The 19,194-nt window shown below is 37.4% G+C and overlaps 1 long non-coding RNA gene across 1 annotated transcript; it reads left to right on the top strand.

Annotated features, from left to right (window-relative positions):
• Positions 1-17,219: 17,219 nt before the first annotated feature.
• Positions 17,220-19,194, top strand: LOC127963619 (uncharacterized). The gene is made up of 3 exons (XR_008154870.1): positions 17,220-17,343; positions 17,581-18,339; positions 18,470-19,194. It is a non-coding gene; the product is annotated as an uncharacterized LOC127963619 (long non-coding RNA).

Raw genomic sequence — 19,194 nt, 5'->3', positions numbered from 1 at the left:
TGGGGGCTCTTTCCTCCTCTAAGAGCACTACAAATCTAGCATCAAAACTCTCAAAGCTCTGGGGGAAGGATAGATGTCTTGGCTTTTGAAGGATGAGTGAGTGATAGAGGGAAAACCACATCATGGCACTTAATTCATCCCCTGTACAGATATAGAGCGAGAGCCGTTTCCGGAATGGACTTGCAGAGTGGTGGTATTCTGGGAAGTCAGCAGTCCGTCTGTTAATGCGGCCTGGCTGCCTGCCCTGAGCACATTCCAGGCGTTTGCCAATAAAATCGCAGGAGTCTGCAGTTCGTTCACGTTCACCTTAGCTCCAGGTCAGGCTGCTTTTACAAGCTCATCAATAACATTTCCCTCGGCTTCTCTGCTGTGATTTAAGGTCCTCAGGGATGAATCCGACTGTGATATGATAAATATTTGCCCTTGTGTGTAATGATGCGCTAATCGGGAATACAGGAAATCAAATGCTGAGTAACATTCTCCACTCTGTAATGTTTCCATGGATACTCTTTAAAATAAAGGTTCTTTATCGGCTTTGATGGTTCCATAAAGAACCTTTATTAACATCCATGGAACCTTTTCAATGTACAAAGTGTGTAAGATTCTTCTGATTAGAAATTAGTAGGATAAAAGCAGAAGTGTTATACAGCAGGGCTCTAGACTGCAACCAAAATGGTCGCATTTGCAACAATTTTTTGTTTTTTGTCCAATGTGTCTGCTCCATAAAGCGCGCGTTGCAGAGTCGCTGCACACTGTAGCAGGAGTCAGATTTCACTGATCACATGAAGAGAGGTGCTTTCAGTGTGAACACTTCAGGTGTAGGGCCTGGTTTATACAGGTGCTTCTCAATAAATTAGAGTGCTGTATCCAAGCATGTTAACAGAAAGCTGAGTGGAATGAAAAAGTGTGGAAGAGAAAGATGCACAACCAACTGAGAGAACCGCTGCCTTATGAGGATTGTCAAGCAAACTGGATTCAAGAATTTTAGAGAAATTAACAAGGAATGCACTGAGGCTGGGGTCAAGGCATCAAGAGCCACTACACACAGAACGGTCAAGGAATCTGGCTACAGTTGTCGTATTCCTCTTGTTAAGACACTCCTGTACTACAGACAATGTCAGGGGAATCTTTGAAATTGAAATTGAATTGAAATTGAAATCTTAACTGGGCTAAGGAGAAGAAAAAATGGACTGTTGTCATTGGTCCAAAGTGCTTTTTTCAGACGATAGCAAGTTATGTATTTCATTTGGAAACCAAGTTCCTAGAGTCGAAGGGTGTAGAAGCTCATAGCCCAAGTTGCTTGAAGTCCAGTGTTAAGTTTCCACAGTCTGTGATGATTTGGGGTGCAATGTCATCTGCTGATGTTGGTCCATTGTGTTTTTTTGAAAACCAAAGTCACTGCACCCGTTTACCAAGAAATCTTGGAGCACTTCATGCTTCCTTCTGCTGACCATCTTTTTGAATGCTGATTGCATTTTCCAGCAGGATTTGGCACCTGCCCACACTGCCAAAAGCAGCAAAAGTTGGTTAAATGACCATGTTGTTGGGAAGATAAGAAACAAGAGACCAAACAATGCAGATGAGCTGAAGGCCACTGTCAAAGAAACCAGGGCTTCCAGACCACCTCAGCATTGCCACAAACTGATCACCTCCATTCCACGCTGAATTGAGGCAGTAATTAAAGCAAAAGGAGCCCCTACCAAGTAATGAGTACATGTACAGTAAATTAACATACTTTCCAGAAGGCCAACAATTCTAAATGTTTTTTTATTTTATTTTTTTATTTTTATTTTTATTTTTTGTTTTATGAAGTATTCAAATGTGTTGAGATGGTGAATTGATGGGTTTTTGTTACACTTGAGCCAAAATCATCACAATTAAAAGAACCAAAAACTTAAACTACTTCAGTCTGTGTGCATTGAATTGATTTAATATATGAGTTTCACAATTTGAGTTGAATTACTGAAATGAACTTTTCCTCGACATTCTAATTTATTGAGAAGCACCTGTACACACCACACGTCTGTGTGAGGATGAAAGTGTGCGCAGCACATGGCAAAAATAATATGAATATCAAGGAAATAATGGCAGATGAAGGTTAAGTAAAGTAAAAGACCACTTCTTAAACTAGAGAAGGTGAACAAACTGATATTCTTTTTGGGGAAAAAAAGCATGCAAGCACTGTCACAGAAAAAGTTTAGTTTTACATTACTTTTCTTTTTGTTTTTATTTTAAAAAGCTTGTAATCTTTGCTGTTTACCTCACGTTACTCTATGAAGGCTTTCTTTCTTTTTTAATTTATTTGATTTCTCAGTATTTGCTAAACGTTCTGTAATGTATTTGTCTGTGTATATAATACAGCATGTGGTGTATACCATGCCTCATCTTAATAAATGTTATGCAAGATTGTTTGTCAATGTAGCCTGCAGTTGTCTTCTTGTTGTGCTTTTTAATTAAGAATAACAATGAATCCATCTTTTGTTTTAGTCTTAAAAAGTAAAAGGTCTATAGATATAAGCAAAACAGACCATTACCCTGTCTTGTAAAACGTGACACCAAGATCGTGAATTTGAAAGAGAAAGTGAAAGCAAATGAAGCCCGGTTTATAACATAGCGAAAGAGGAATTCAAATCACAAATAAGAACTTTCGTTACCATATAACTTAACTGTCATAAAAGTTCATCGGCATGCAATGATTAGTCCCATGTTGTAGAAAAATAAATAAAATTGTGACTGACTTTCTCAGTTGGTCACAATTTTATTTAGTACGACCAGTTGGAAGAGTCTAGAGCCCTGGATAAATAAATCAGAAAGGTGGAGTAAGCCATCAGTCATCAGTAGGGGAGTGTCTACTCATGATGCATAACATGTTCATGAAATTGGTGGCGGAGCTATCAAGGAACATTGAATGCAATGGCCTGGAAAGTGATATTGTGCCTCTGTGTGATAGTACCATGAGACAGGGCTCACTTACCAACTGCAGGCTTCTTGGGGATATGTAGACTCGTAAAAATGAGTGGAAGTAGAAGGAATCTGTGGCTGTTCTGAATGCAAACCTCATTGTCTTGAACTTGATGCAAGTTGCAACCAGTAATGAGTGCAGAGAGATAAGCAGGTGTGATGTGGGATTTCCTCCTCTTGTTGAAGACCAGTCATGCTTTTCCTTTGTTTTTATATGTAAATATAAAGTTTGACCACTGTGGGAATTTTTTTTTTTTTTTTTTTTTTTTGCAGCTTCTCGCTCATGACAACATGCCTGTTTACACATGATCACTCCATGTGTTTTTCTCTTATCGGAAAGCTTTCTGTTTCGTTCAAACTTTTCCATTTACATTTGGCTACATAAATGTGTCTCCGCAAAACGGATTTAAATCCGATATTTAATTATTGCATATTTAACAGCGTTCATGTCAACGAAATCAACAGATACTGTATGTGCTCCATTTAATTAATCATCAGCTATTTTCAAGATGAAAGACCTTAACAGGACAGAGAGCGGCATCAGCACTGGAAAGATAAGTTAGTCTTATGCAATTTAGTCATACTACAGGTACTTTTAATTAATATGACTTACTTTCAGTTTTATTTGCAGCAGTTTGAACATCGGCTTACTGAAGAGACGTGTGTTGATTTAGAGCTGTCATATAGACTATAACATGCTCTCACATGTTTATTATTTTAATATTTTGGAAGGTGTAAAATTCACATATGTGGTTTCAACAACCAGATGCATTTACACTGCAAGTTTTGTCTGGAATGTATCCCAGACCACCTCCTGAAGTTATTTGAGCAATGGGTTTAAATCCATCTTGAAAAGCATTTTGAAGGCCAATTACACCCATGTTTTTCACGATCGGGTGGCTATCTGATCAGAGAAAACGGATGAAGTGTTCAGGTTCAGGCCTAAAATAGCTCTCTATAAAAGCGCAGTACTCGTTGAAATAAGGTCGATTCTTAAAGAATTTGCCCATTTCACTAGCATGCCTGTTGTTTTTCAAAGCCAGGATGCATTCTGTATGGTGCCGAACAGTATACATACACTTCATTTTTCACTGTGAGTATTTCACCCAGATTCGTCCGTGTCTCCTGAGTAAACAGGTTGTTTCTCTTGTCGCCTATTTGACACGCACACCATCAAAAAGCGGCTCAACCTGAAACTCACTGTTGCTGGTGTTTTTGTTTTGAAAGTGTTTACAGTTATGAAATGTGTGGCGAGCTGCTCTTCGATGTGTGAGAAACAGGATGAGGTTGGGCGCTGCTGTGTGGTTAGGATTGACATGATAACCCCGAGCTGAGGACATGCCTTCTGAGAACCTCTCTGCTGATTATTCAACCTCTTTCCTAATGGTGATGGAAATGTTGATATATCAGTAATGCATTTTAGAGATGGTGAAAGCGAGAGAAAGTGTGTGTGTGTGTGTGAGAGAGAGAGAGAGAGAGAGAGAGAGAGAAGCTCTTAAATACCCATCAGATGCACAGCATGGATCTTTCCAGAGAGCACTTTGGCAGCAAAAGATCGAGACAGAATCCAGTTGAAGAGACCACAGGGATGCCAATAAGAAGCTATTTCAGGTGACTCGAAAGCTTGATGCTGCTTGGCCCATTTCCTGACCCTCCATATGAAACCCAGGATTGAAAGTGCTGATTGAAACCGCTACTTATACAAATCCTCTGTATTTCAGGTGTGCAGCCCCACTGGGATATGAGATCCAGTATATGCAAATAGTACAATTCTACAGTATTGAAAAAATAAACAGGCGTATCTTTTTTTAGCACGTGGGAAAACCCTTGCCATGATGTTGTTGTTGACAATGAAGGCAATGAGTCACGTTGTTATGTGAGTGCAAGTGAGTGTCATTTTCTTCAAATTCATCAGTCGCTTGGTGGCAGATGTAACATGAACAGGTTGTGTGACATGCACTCGTTCTTGAAAAGATACTCTACTGTGTGAGTGTGCATCTTTTACACTTGTGAAAGATAAAGGGGATAAAATTCAACTTTTAGATTCAGGTTCACATTTCCAGCAAGGATGAATGTTATTTGTACTGACCACCATTTGATTGGATAACAATTAGGCTTAACATATATAAATAATAAAAATGATGATAATCAGATACATTTAGGTGTATGCTTTTAGGGATGTTAGGACATTGTTTCAATGTGTATTTATTATTTTGATAGTGGGTTAGTTCATCATCTGATATCGAATGTGAGAACCACATTTGAAGGAAATTTCTTCAGTCATTTGCAGACACCACTACCACATTTACACTGTCACCTAATTTTTGTGTGTGTGTGTGTGTGTCTATAAACTTGTGGCATAGATTGGATCTTGTTGCATGTGTGGAAACAGCAAAAACAATTTTTGAAGTTTGAAGCTTGAATTTACACCATCTGATTTGGACTGCTTCCATACGTGAGTCTTAATCAGGTGTGTATCTGATATCTGGCCATCTGTGTACAGATGCCACCATTGAAAAGTGAGCAATAAGAGCTCCAGCAGTGATTAATGTTTGTATACCTTACTTTTCAAGATTAGGTTCAGTATTTATTATTATAGTTTTTTTCTTGTTTCTTGAAAGAGGTTAATTTTTTTTTATTATTATTGAGCAGTATACATTTATCAAATACTTTTAGATCGTTACAAAAAATATATTTCAAACTAAATGTTCTTTTGTTCTTTTAAGCAGTGCAATAATAACTGTTTCTCGGGTGTCAAATTAGCATATTAGAATGACTTCTGAAGGGTCATGTGACACTGAAAACTGAAGTAGATGCTGAAAATTCCCAAGAATAAATTACATTCTAAAATAGATTAATTCACCAGAGAGTGTCTGGTTTGGGGACCATACGATTTCGTCACTGCTTTTTGCGGATGATGGAAGGTTTGCAGCCGAGTGTGAAGCGGCTGGGATGAGAATCAGCACCTCCAAGTCCGAGGCCATGGTTCTCGGTCGGAAAAAGGTGGATTGCCCACTTCAGGTTGGTGGAGAGTTCCTGCCTCAAGTGGAGGAGTTCAGGTATCTTGGGGTCTTGTTCACGAGTGAGGGAAGGATGGAACGTGAGATTGACAGACGGATTCGGTGCAGCTTCTGCAGTAATGCGGTCGCTGTACCGGTCTGTCGTGGTGAAGAAGGAGCGGAGCTATAAGGCAAAACTCTCAATTTACCGGTCAATCTACATTCCTACTCTCACCTATAGTCATGAGCTGTGGGTCATGACCGAAAGGACAAGATCCCGGATACAGGCGGCCGAAAGGAGCTTTCTCCGTAGGGTGGCTGGAGGAAGTGGCTAGGGAGAGGGAAGTCTGGGCGTCTCTGCTTAGACTGTTGCCCCCGCGACCCGGCCCCAGATAAGCGGAAGATGATGGATGGATGGAAATATATTCAAATATATTTTAACCGTGGCAGATCGCATTTGACCCCCAAAGCCTGGTTCGTTTGAGTAGTGTAATCGCTCTGTTAGCAGTCCCTGCCTCGGTTGGAAGAGGAGGGCCAGAGCACGGTTCAGTTATAGATCTGTTAGCGTGACCGCTAACAGAGTTATTTTATATTGTCATTTTGTTTCAAAGTATCCCTGTTTTTACTATATGCTCAGCCTTGCTGAGCAAAGGAGACTTCTTATAAAAACCTTAACAAATCTTTTTAAAATCTTAACAATTTTTTTATAAAGAAATACATGTGTATTAATGTAGTTGTATTTGTTTTATATTTAATATATTTATTTTAATAATTCTTTGCATATGCATGCCACATTCTTATAACCCTTTCTTGTCTTTTTTAATATAACACATGAGAATATATGTCAGGATATTGCTTCTGTGCATTTGGTTGTGCAGAGTATATGCATTCATATTAATGCAGATTTTTTTATACAGGTGGAAACCCCCAAAACAGCTCCTGCATCTATGAATAACTTGATTTGACCTATTTGTGCAGACCTTTTGTTTTCAGCAACAATGTGCGGTAATTGTTTAGTTGTGCTACAAATAGAAATAGAAGCTAACCTCGATGATGATTTAATTTGTCTGCATTAGGTTAAAAGACACAACGGTTAAATATAAGCATTCCCGTTTGCCAATCCCACATTTATTTTTCAAATGACTAAAGTAGGTGATTCCTGTTACCTTTTGAACTCTGTAAAGTCTAAAAAATATTCCCTTTATTTGGATAAAAGAAATTAATATGATTTCCATCATCACCTTCTTAAGTTTAATATTGAATCCAATATATTAAAATTGTGAAATGGAAATTTACTGCATAGCAAAAATGACCCAATCCCGCTAATTAGACCCTTACGGTAATGCATTTGGGCAACACCCAAAACTGGAGCCTGGCGTGTGTCCTGCTCCACCAAACCTTGGAATTCAGAGACAGTGAATCAGACTGCATATTTCATGGAGAAGAAAAAAAAAACTTATCTGGAGTTTGGTTGTGGAGACAGCTGTGCAGGCTCAGAAGAAGGCTTGGAGAGAGGGAGGGAGGGAGGGAGAGGAGAAAAGAGCGGTGAAGGACACCATGGGAAAAGTGAGCTCTTTCAGAAAGAATGTTAGTGGTTCCAGCCCGTGATTCCAGCTTATAATGGATCACCTACCAATGGTTTCTGAGAACTCACGTCTTCCACTGCTGTGCCTGTGTGTTGACGCCATTTGAGAGTAATAGAGTGTGAGGAGAGGTGAGAAACAAGACCTGAGAGCAGCACTAGGGTTCTGGAGCCTCTCATTTTCTCCATAGAGAAATAGATTAGATTTAGCCAAGACAGACCTACTGGGAACTCCAGGGTGTATTAATTGGTGATATATACTTCTGTAGAAATATATTTCTCACTTTTAAATTATTTTGATTAGTTACACTTTCCACAATCCTAAAGTCGCTGTTACCATCTAATCAAACCTGACCACACTCTCAAACTGCATATATTTGCACACACACACACACTATATATATAATAATAATAATAATAATATTTGAAGAAATTACTTTTTATTCAGAAAGAGTGCATAAAATTATCAAAGTGGCATTTATTTATAATTCTTTATTTATAAGGATATTTACACTACAAAAGATCACAATTTCAAATAAATGTTGCTATTTTTAACTTTCTCTTCATCAAAGACTTGAAATGTATCACAGTTTCCACAAATATTAAACACTTAACAAGTGTTTTCAACATTAATAATAATAAGAAATAATGTTTATTAAAACATAATATTAAATATATTATATAATATTAAAAACTTGTTTATTTGTACACACACACACACACAGCCGACTTTTAAATAGGAATTATATCGAAACTCTTTGGTCATTTTTGAGTGAGATGCTAACGGTCTAATCAGAATCAATGATCTATGCTAAGCTAAGCTAAAAGTGCTACCACCCAGAGATCGGCTGAATGGATTCGAAAACAGTAAAACTCAACCGTTTACAGTAACTCTAGGAGACTTTGAAAATGAGCCTTTGCTAAAATGTTGCTTTAAAATTGGATTGGAAAATAGTCATACTTAAAATTCAGCTTTGATCACAGTAATAAATTACCTTTTAAAATATATTCAAATAGAAAATGGTTATTTTAAATTGTAATAATATTTCACAATATTCTTGCTTTTACTGTATTTTTTAATCAAATAAATGCAGCCTTGGTGAGCAGAAAAGACTTTAAAGCACATTACAAACTCTAACCGACATACCAACTCTTTGAATTTTATAATAAACTATATCAAAATATATTTTTCTGATACTTATAATGAACGAGTATAAAACTATTTTTATTTAATACTATTACTTTGATCTATTATGTCATTTACTATGTTTCATGGGATGAGTAGTTAATTACCTCATTAATGAATTTAATTATTAAGATTATTATTATTTTAAATGTAGATTTTTTGTTTTGTTTTGTTTTTAAATCATAATGGAGAAAATTTAATGTGAAAAAATACCACAGCCACTATAAAACAGTGGGCGGTTACCATTGTAATATATATCCATTGAAAAGAAAGGACAAGCAGAGGTGAAGGAAGGTTGTTAGTCTAGCTTGTGTAAATAATATAGTATATTGTTATTGGGGTTTTGACATTTTCCAAGAATGTTTCTGTGTTATCAGTAACCTTGGTCGTTGCACTACTGATCTACGGGAAAATGTTTTTGAGGCCTTCCTCTGAATGAAAGCAGTTGCAAATTGTTTTGCACCAGACTGTGTGGAGCTTGTAATCCTTTCAACAGATGATAACTGAGGCCCCGTGCGTTTCCAATGAAATGCTTCACAGGGAGCAGCCGCCTGAAGCCGCACACATGGTCAGCACAGCAGAGATACACTCCCAGCCCCCAGTCACATTTCATAACGTTCTCTTGCTTCCCTGGAACCCGAGACACACTGAAAGAGCGAAAAAGAGTGAGGCAGTGAGAGATAAGCAGCAGGCTGTTACTTCCACTGAATTTCTGTGTAAGTGTCGACTGGGCTGTTGAGTGAGTAGCAGAGGTCCTCGGATGTAAACAAAGCTCCGAGTGTGTACATCTCTATGACTCTGTTACCGTAGACATGGCTTATGTTTACATGCTGGTTTGATTATGCCAATTTTTTATTTGTTATGAGCCATTTAAAGAGGCTAGAGGTCACAGAGTGCTTTGTTGATATTTTATACACAGCAAACATGTGATTATGAGGGCACTGAAATGGTATATGTTACTAATTATATATATATATATATATATATATATATATATATATATATATATATATATATATATATATATATATATATATATATATATATATATATATATATATATATATATATAGTATTTTCTAAATATATATATACAATTATGTTTCATTAAATGTTTTGTCTTCCATTATTTGTTTTACTGTTTTAATTTAAAATGTATCTTACCCAATACATAGTGACTTTATATTATATTATATTCAATTATTTATATATTTTTTTTATTAATTTACTGTTTATTATTTATATAGCTTTTAGTTTTTAGTTTTTATTTTTTTATTCTTTCGGTGGGGGGGGGTTAACATATTGTGACATTTATATTATATTATATGTGTATTATTATATTATATTATAGCATAGCATAGCATAGCATATTATATAGCATATTGAAGTAATGCAAAATGAAATTTTATAAAATACAATTATATTTATTATTATTTATAATATAATTGTTATATATATATATATATATTATTCCAAATATTAACAAATATGAAATAAATTAATAATTAGCGGTTTATGTTAATTATTATGCTGATTTGTTCTGACAGTAGCATTTCAACAACGTTTTATCAATCCTTTTTCCTGTATGTCACAGCATGAATCTGTATGATTTTATTTAATGAGCCAATCATTGGTGCGTCATAGCACCAATCCCATTACCCACAAATATCAAAGGCGTGACCTATTATGCGACTCCAGTATTTTCATTGGCACTAGGATCTGTTCTGCGGTGCATTGAGCAACGCATTTAGTTTATACTCTGATTTTACATTTACAACCCAACCTGTGGAGCTTCTCAACGCGCCCTCAGGGATCTGTGCTAGCGTTTGTCAATCTTTCATTTTAGTACAACTTGCTCTTGTTCCCGCCGAAAATCACGGAAACGCCCTGAAACATCTATTCATCTCACCCCACCTCCAGGTGTGACTCTTCCCAAATGAACATTTTTTTGTTATTGTTGTTGTTTTTCTTTTTTCTTTGGCATCAAAATGTCCTGGAACATTTTAATAAAATATAAACAATATCCTTAAAGTTCTTGGAAATGGATTCTTCACAGAAGTGTTACATGTAAACATTGAACTGAAACAGTTCTAAAACCCTCACCGAAAAAAAAGAGAGAGAAACAACTGATGTAGAAACAATTTTCCCTCCGAAACTACTTCCCTACTACTAAATTTCATGATTAATTACACAGAAATGCATAAATGTGCCTAATATTTGTGTGTTTGTGAATAGGAATACAGCATTAGCTTAGCATCATGCAGCCGATGTAAACTGCACTAAACCGATCCCATATGTGGGACTTAGGAGGCGGCTGCTTATGTCTGCAGCATAAGTTTGGAAAAGAGCTAATGACTCATATCTGAAGATTTTGTTGACTTAAGATGTTTTCTTTAGCTTGCATGCCTGTGGTGACAGATGAGTTTTGATGTGTGCATTCTCAGGTATGGAATTTCATTGTGTTCTGGTATTTTTACATGCATCAGCATGTGTTTGCTTTCATGTTTGTATGCATATTTTTTTAGTCCATAAGAGCGTCTTTTCTCTCTTAAATGAAACCATGAGTAGTAAAATAGTTGTTTGGGGTGGAGCAGAGCCCATGGGTGAAGTCTGTTATCAGATGAATGCCAAGCGACACTTGTGCACACTTTCTCATGCATTTCTTTCACACTTATGCAGCCCCCCCCCACATGCTCATTATGCACATTTTGTAAATTTCTCAAAGCCCCACCATTAATTCTTTAAAATGCCACATAAATGGGCTGCAGTGTCATGCTCATTCATCATTCATTCCCCATCAGATTTTAATGCAATTTGAAATTTGAGAACTTGTTACGTTTGCAGAAATTTCAAACATTTCTTCTGCAGATGGTTAACTGAAGTTTCTATCCTTATCTACCTACCGTGTTTCTATTTTTAAGGAGTCCTAAAATAAAAATATTAAAGAAGCAAATCTGTTTCCAACACTGATAATAATAAGAAATGTTTCTCAAGCAGCTAATCAGCATATAAGAATGATTTCTGACAGACCACGTGACACTGAAGACTGGAGTAAATTCTGCTTTGAATCAAATGAATAAATAACATTTTAAAATGCATTCAAACAGAAAGCAGCTTTTTTATATTGTAATTATTTCAAAATATTTTACTGCATTACAAAATCTTTCTGACCCCAAACTTTGGCCAGTAGCATAGGTCTATGTGTATATAATAATAAAAAATGGGTTCTCATTACTGTAATGCGATGAACTCAGATTGGTTTGAATTTACAGGTACTGTCATTTGATAGACACTTGTGTTTGTTTTGGTGTATCTACAGCAGGGAGTTGTGCGTAACAGTGAGAGGTACACGACGTGTGTGCGTATGTTTACTATCCATATTGACCCAGATGACTCATCCCAGCATCTAACCCCATAATGGCCTTTTAATATAGCTCTGACCAGCACAGGTGTCTTTAGCACGATAAAACGTGTGTTTGTTGCTAAGTGCACCTCGCAGCTGTTTAACAGTAATTGCTGTTTACAGAGTCAGGGAAGTTTCCCTCTCTCCCCTCTTCTAAAAGAGTCACTTCCCCCGGCTCAAACTCCACTCGCTGTGAATGAGCTGCTCAGTTAGTATGTCACTGTGACACAGCTCTAACCCACACTAAATTGCAGTTCAGTTATCTCAACCACATTCTCCAGAAAAGGGAACCACGTTCTTCCCTTTTTCAGTCTGCTTTCTGTTCTATAAAAGCATATTGTTTTATTTTTTTATTAAGCAAGGTCAAACACTTCGAATGGAATGCAGTTAAAAAAACTTCAGTGCCACTTTGCAAGTATTTTCTCCTTGGAAACCCTTTCAGTATAGTGTTTCTGCTGATGTTTAATATTTTGCTTTATAAAGTGTGATTGCATATGTGCATAACGGAGTTGTCACCCTTGCAAGTCGTGTTGGTTTTCTCACCGTGTTGCTGTAGATCTGCCCCAATTCCCTGCAAATTGCATAAATCAGCACTATTGCGCCACTCTTTCAAACCCGTAATCATTGCGATGATAATAGCACAAGTTTATATTTCTATATGTCTAAATGCAACTCCGCACAGAGATAAAAAAAAATTTTCTGCAGGAGCTTAGACAGTTCAGTGCTTTAAATTTAATTAAATGGGTCATCGATTGGAAAAAACACTTTTACATGTTGTTTGAACTGAAATGTGTGTTGGCAGTGTGTGTACACAACCACAAATCCACCACATGGATTTTTTAATGATAAAAATCCACCCAGTGGCTTTTTAAAGTCTCAATAAATCCAAACCCCTTTCTCATATCAAGCCTATCACAGATTCTTGGCAGAATTACATAATTCTGCACAGGCCCCTCCCATGATTGCTGATTGACAGTGGTCAGTCTTTGGTTTTATCACAGCCCTGCTCTGAAGGCCCTTTCACACTGCACGTCAGACCCGCAATATTTCCGGAACATTGCCGGGTCGCCTTCTGTGTGAAAGCAACCACGTCCCGAGTTTGATTACCGAATTGAACCCGGGTCGGGGACCTAGTAACATTGCGGGGTTCGACCCGGGACGAGCGCTGTGTTAACAAAAGCCATATCTAATTCCGTGTCGAAGTGATGACGCGCGTTACCGCGCGACTCTTTTACCGGCTGTTTTGAAGGAAGATCAACGTTCGCGACGAAAACATAACATGTGCAAACTGTAATGAAGCAGAGATCAGTTAGTTCCTCACTTTCCGCGCTGATGCCGAGATCGTTTGCTTGCTTCAGTGAAAGTATAACGTGCCTAGCGTTGTCGACTCGTACATTACACGTCACGCCCTGATGTCACGTGTCGTTACGGGATCTTCAAGGGTTGTGTGTGAAAGCACGCAAATATCCCGGGTCATCACTGGCAGTGTGAAAGTGCAAAATCTAGCGACCAGGGAACAATTGCTGGAACCCCTGTATTTGCCGGAATGGCAGTGTGAAAGGGGCTTGAGTGACCTGTCATCAGTCCGCCATTAAGACGGCATAGCAGATGTAAACAAGAATATCTCCTTAGCGATTGACGGCGCATTTTGTTTTTGGATGTAATAATGAACATAGCAGTTTTCATTTACTCCTGACATCTGAGCCGATGAAGACACAGTGAATTTGCTTTGTTTTTGAAGGGAATGTGCCCCCGATTTACCTAAATATGTCTATTTTCATGCAAATCATTTGTGATGCAGCTTCATCTACAGAAGAATTACAGTGTTTTTATTATATATAAATCTTTGCAAATCGCCTTTCCTATTAATGTGCTACTTAGCAAGTTTCAAAATAAATGCGGCTAAAGTTTACAGCATCTCAGAGAGTGGCTCTGAAGAGAGGGGCGGGGTCAGCAGAGCTCATTAACATTTAAAAGAACATGCAACAAAACGGCTTGCTGTAAACAGAGCTGTTTTTGACTGGGTAAAAAGGTTTTTTTTTACACTACGACTGATAAATTTTAACCAAAATATGTTATAGACTTTCCATTAAGACCCTAAAGAATCATATCAAACTGTGGAAAATGGACAGCCGATGACCCCTTTAAAAGTAATATTTTATGCAGTTAAAATGAGAACATGCTTATCTATTTGTCTGAGTGTTTACTCCATCTCTTTTAGCTTCAAGGTCATCAACTGTATATATTTTCCCAAATGACAAAATTTACTTTTAGCAGATATACAGATTTCAATACACATTGCATGGTTACACTGAGTCCAGTGCTTTAAAAGAAATAAATAATTATAGTTGAATTACTGAAATAAATTTAATTCAAAGTACAATAATTGTAATTTATTTTAATATGTATTAAATATAATATTTTATTTTACTTTACTTCACTTAACTTTGCATTACTCTCAGGCCATCTACTGCATCTAGTATCCCAAAGTGACAAAGTAAACTTTTAGTAGATAAAACATTTCCTTATATGTTTTTTTGTCTTCCCGAGGAAAGGAGCATAAATATTGGTGACTCATCCTGCACTACACAGATTTCTGCCCAATCATATGCTTTCTAGAATAAGAATGCCCTCCACAACCAACCATCAAGTTGCAAGCCTTGGTTTGTAGCTGTGAGGTATAAAAATAAATAAAAAATTACAAAAAATTGGATAAATGGATAACAAAACGTACTAATCACATATCTCAACTAATATCTCTTTTAATATGAAATGCATTGACATAGGAAAGAAAACTTGTGCTTGACAAGTAATTTTCTTGGTCTTTATTTATCTTTTTTCAGGAATTTTAAGGATAAGGAATTAAAGCAATGACATTTACTGGCATCCTTACAAAGATTACACATGCTTTTCCCATAATAGTGAGTAACAGTGAGTGATGTGCTAGAGATTTAAGGAGGTTTTATTCTGGACACTGTATCATTACGAAGCATTCCCCGCAGACATTAGGGAGGAGAGTGATTAGATAGGGAAAAGATTGGTGTGTGAATCAGCTGACAGATCCTTTTGGAGGCTCTCTGGGCTCTTTGTTCTCTTAAGGTCAGTTTCGACCAGACTTCCTTCTTTTAAACATACAGACTCTTTTCTTAATGAATCAAAGACAGAATAAGCCACCATTGACAGGGGCCGTAAGAAAAACTGAGAAAGACAAAGGTGTTTATGGTTATGAGGGATTTTTCTCTGAGTGATTACATTCAGCACTGTTGTGTTTCATTGCTACAAGTTTCTGTGGGATGACATTTGTATCTGATTAAAGTTTATTTTATTAAGGAGCACAATTCATACTTTTTTGCTCACTTTTAAAAGTGCAAAAGTTAAATGGCATTCACAAGCCTGTTTATTTTTCGAGTGATGATGGATATTCAGCAAGACAAATGTTGGGTGGGACTTAATTTTATACATCTGGAATTGTTTGACTCATAGTGGGCGTTCAGTACCAGAATGAGGTCCGGTGATTGGACGGGAGGGGTTAAAATATGAGAAGGCTTAATGATGGCAGCCGACAATGAGATTTAATGTGAAATTAAGAAGAGATATTTTGAAATGACATGCACTGATGAATTATTCACGATATGACCAGTTTCGTCTATTAGAGTTAATAGGGTTGGTTTTGATGTCGTACTGATTAAACTGGTTAAAGTCTATGCCAAATACTATTCGATGTCAGTGGTGTACCATATTAACATTAACTGCAGTAACTTTGGTATTTTGGTAACCAGGTATGCTTGAGCCTTCTAGTGTTTAGGGTCGCATCTTGGAACATCTTATTGGTTTAGATGTCTTTGTTCGGTGTTGTGTCCATATTTCTATTGAACCATGCCAAGAGTGCATTTGGAAGAACCAAGAGAGCATTTGTTCACACTTATTCAAATTAATCACACTAAAAGAGCAACCTCATGGAGTTTGTTTTAATTGAACCAAGCCAAGTATAAACACACCATAAATGCAATGCTGGCTACCTCCGTTGATTTTGCTGAATCATGTCACTTCTTGACTGATGTTGTGCAACCTTGCTCTCAAGTTACTTTAAAGAATTCAAACACCTGTCATTAACAAGGTATGTAGTACTAGGAGCTCTGCTTTAACACATCTTACCATGAAATCCATTTCACTGATTTTTTTTCCCAAATAAGCATAGAATGTATAAAATGTCATCAGATTCAATCCAGGTCCAACACACAATCTTTTTTCAAGCACATACTTCAGATATCTGTTCTGTGTAGAGAACAGTGGGCTTTGATGGCTTGTTCTTGCTTCCTATCAGATCAGTGGACACGCTGTTCCCTCCATACTTGGAGTGTCCCGAAATTCTCCTAACACTATTGTAAGACCATATAAGAGGGAAGCACAAAGTGTTTCTTGAATTCAAATACCCTTTGTATCATGCCAAACTATAGTTCTTTCTGTAGAACTAGATAACACCCTAGTAGTTACAGCAGTCCCATGCTGGGGAGAGATATGTGTACAAATGCAGGTCCACACACACACACACACACACACACACACACAAATAGTATGTAATGTATGTATGTGCTCATTTTAAAGTGCTTCCTCTGTGCTGTTTTAAATGTCACTGCTTACTCAAGCTCCCTGCACCTCTTTCAATTACTTTATGCTTACTCCTAAGTGAAATATAATTTAACATTGCAAGACTAAATATATATTTATTTATATTTTTACAATATATATTGGCTAAATTTATTTGATAAAAATATCAAAAACAGTGATATTGTGAAGTATTTGTATGAATATGTATGTAAATGAGGTCTGCTATGCTCAGCTGCCAAGGTGTTAAAAAAATGTATTATGAGCTAATTTGTGATGTAACGATCATGATGAGGACAGTGGAGGAAAATAATTGCTGAGAATAATGATTAAATTATTTAAATACATTTTGATCTGTTTCTCCAGAGCTACTGAATGCCTTCAGAAATTGTGTTATAGTTTGTGTGTGTGTTTGTGGCTATTTTGGCCTTTTAGTTTCAATAGCCTATGTAAAAAGAGTTGCAGAAAGTTCAGTGATGATGAGCCCAATGTTCTGCCGTTTCACACAGCTTTGCTTTAGTGTGTTGGTCTGAATTGGGGAAAATGCATCTGAGGGATCCCGGAGCCCAATCCAAACATCTGTCTGTTTCACCTCTGCGTCTCTTGAGTGAGTATGTAAATGTTCGCTACATGTTCTTACCTCTTTAACATTCTGGTGATCAGTCACATCTGTTTAGACTCTTGGCTGTGATGCATGACTGTAACAGACAGACATTATCATCATCGATCAGAGAAATTATTAAGCCGTGCTAACAGCACTTGCATTATAGGTTCATGAATTATCAACAATTGAATAATCCTTTACAGGGCTAAATACTCTCCTTTTTTACGCTCTCTTTCTCAGAATGTGTTGGAATGTGGAATCTGATCAAACTTGCTGCAAGTGTGGAAGATACAGAAAGTTCATACATAAAAACTTGCCCCAGAGCAAAGGCCAGACTCTCCTCTTTCACTCGAGCAGCTGTTTCACAACAGCACATTGCATAGTGCACAAGAACTTGCAGTAAAACTAGCACAAAACCATCCCACAGTCATCTGAATTCAGAAAGTGGCTTCAGAATTATACAATGTCTTTAGGGAGGTCTTAAGAGTTTCCAAATATAATTTTTTGATTGTATTCAAGATCCCTTTCTCTGATCTCCGAACACCTAAATCACACCCATAGAATGTGTGAAGTAACAAAAGACTTATGAGAATACTTTTATTATGTATTGAAATGATGAATGATGATATTCATTTTGCATATTTACTAATTAGAACAACATACCATTTGTGGTTAAATATTTGAGATTCTTTGAAACATACCTAATGCAATATGTAGAACAGTATTTTTGAATAGTTTATCTGCAGCTTCAGTGTTTTGAGTGGTTCACCTTCAAAAAGCCAAGGGTGTAAGGTGGTTTAAATGGTATTCAGGGCACTGAATACCAGTTCCGAATGGAAGGTGTTCTGAATGGGTTGCAGGGTGTTGCTAGGGTGTGAAGTGGTTTGTATGGTGTTCTGAATAGTGTGTAGGGTGTGAGGTGGTTGGTATGGTGTTCTGAATAGTGTGTAGGGTGTGAGGTGGTTGGTATGGTGTTCTGAATAGTGTGTAGGGTGTGAGGTGTTTGGTGTGGTTTTCAGAATGGTTTGTGGGGAGTTGCTAGGGTTTGAAATGGTTGGTGTAGGTTCTGAATAGTGTGTAGGGTGAGAGGTGGTTGGTATGGTGTTCTGAATAGTGTGTAGGGTGAGAGGTGGTTGGTATGGTGTTCTGAATAGTGTGTAGGGTGTGAGGTGTTTGGTGTGGTTTTCAGAATGGTTTGTGGGGAGTTGCTAGGGTTTGAAATGGTTGGTGTAGGTTCTGAATAGTGTGTAGGGTGAGAGGTGGTTGGTATGGTGTTCTGAATAGTGTGTAGGGTGTGAGGTGTTTGGTGTGGTGTTCAGAATGGTTTGTAAGATGTTGTTAGGCTGTGAGTTGGTTGGTAAGGTGTTCTGAATAGTGTGTAGGGTGTGAGGTGGTTGTTGTGGTGTTCTGAATAGTGTGTAGGGTGTGAGGTGGTTGGTATGGTGTTCTGAATAGTGTGTAGGGTGTGAGGTGGTTGGTATGGTGTTCTGAATAGTGTGTAGGGTGTGAGGTGTTTGGTGTGGTTTTCAGAATGGTTTGTGGGGAGTTGCTAGGGTTTGAAATGGTTGGTGTAGGTTCTGAATAGTGTGTAGGGTGAGAGGTGGTTGGTATGGTGTTCTGAATAGTGTGTAGGGTGTGAGGTGTTTGGTGTGGTGTTCAGAATGGTTTGTAAGATGTTGTTAGGCTGTGAGTTGGTTGGTAAGGTGTTCTGAATAGTGTGTAGGGTGTGAGGTGGTTGTTGTGGTGTTCAGAATGGTTTGTGTGGTGTTGCTAGGGTTTGAGGTGGTTGTTAAGGTTCTCTTAATAATTTGTAGGGTGTTGCTAGGGTGCTCTGAACAGTATGTAAAATGTTGA

The sequence above is a fragment of the Carassius gibelio genome, chromosome B8 (assembly GCF_023724105.1).
Source record: "Carassius gibelio isolate Cgi1373 ecotype wild population from Czech Republic chromosome B8, carGib1.2-hapl.c, whole genome shotgun sequence".
NCBI lineage: Eukaryota > Metazoa > Chordata > Actinopteri > Cypriniformes > Cyprinidae > Carassius > Carassius gibelio.
This window is presented reverse-complemented; position numbering and strand designations above follow the sequence as displayed.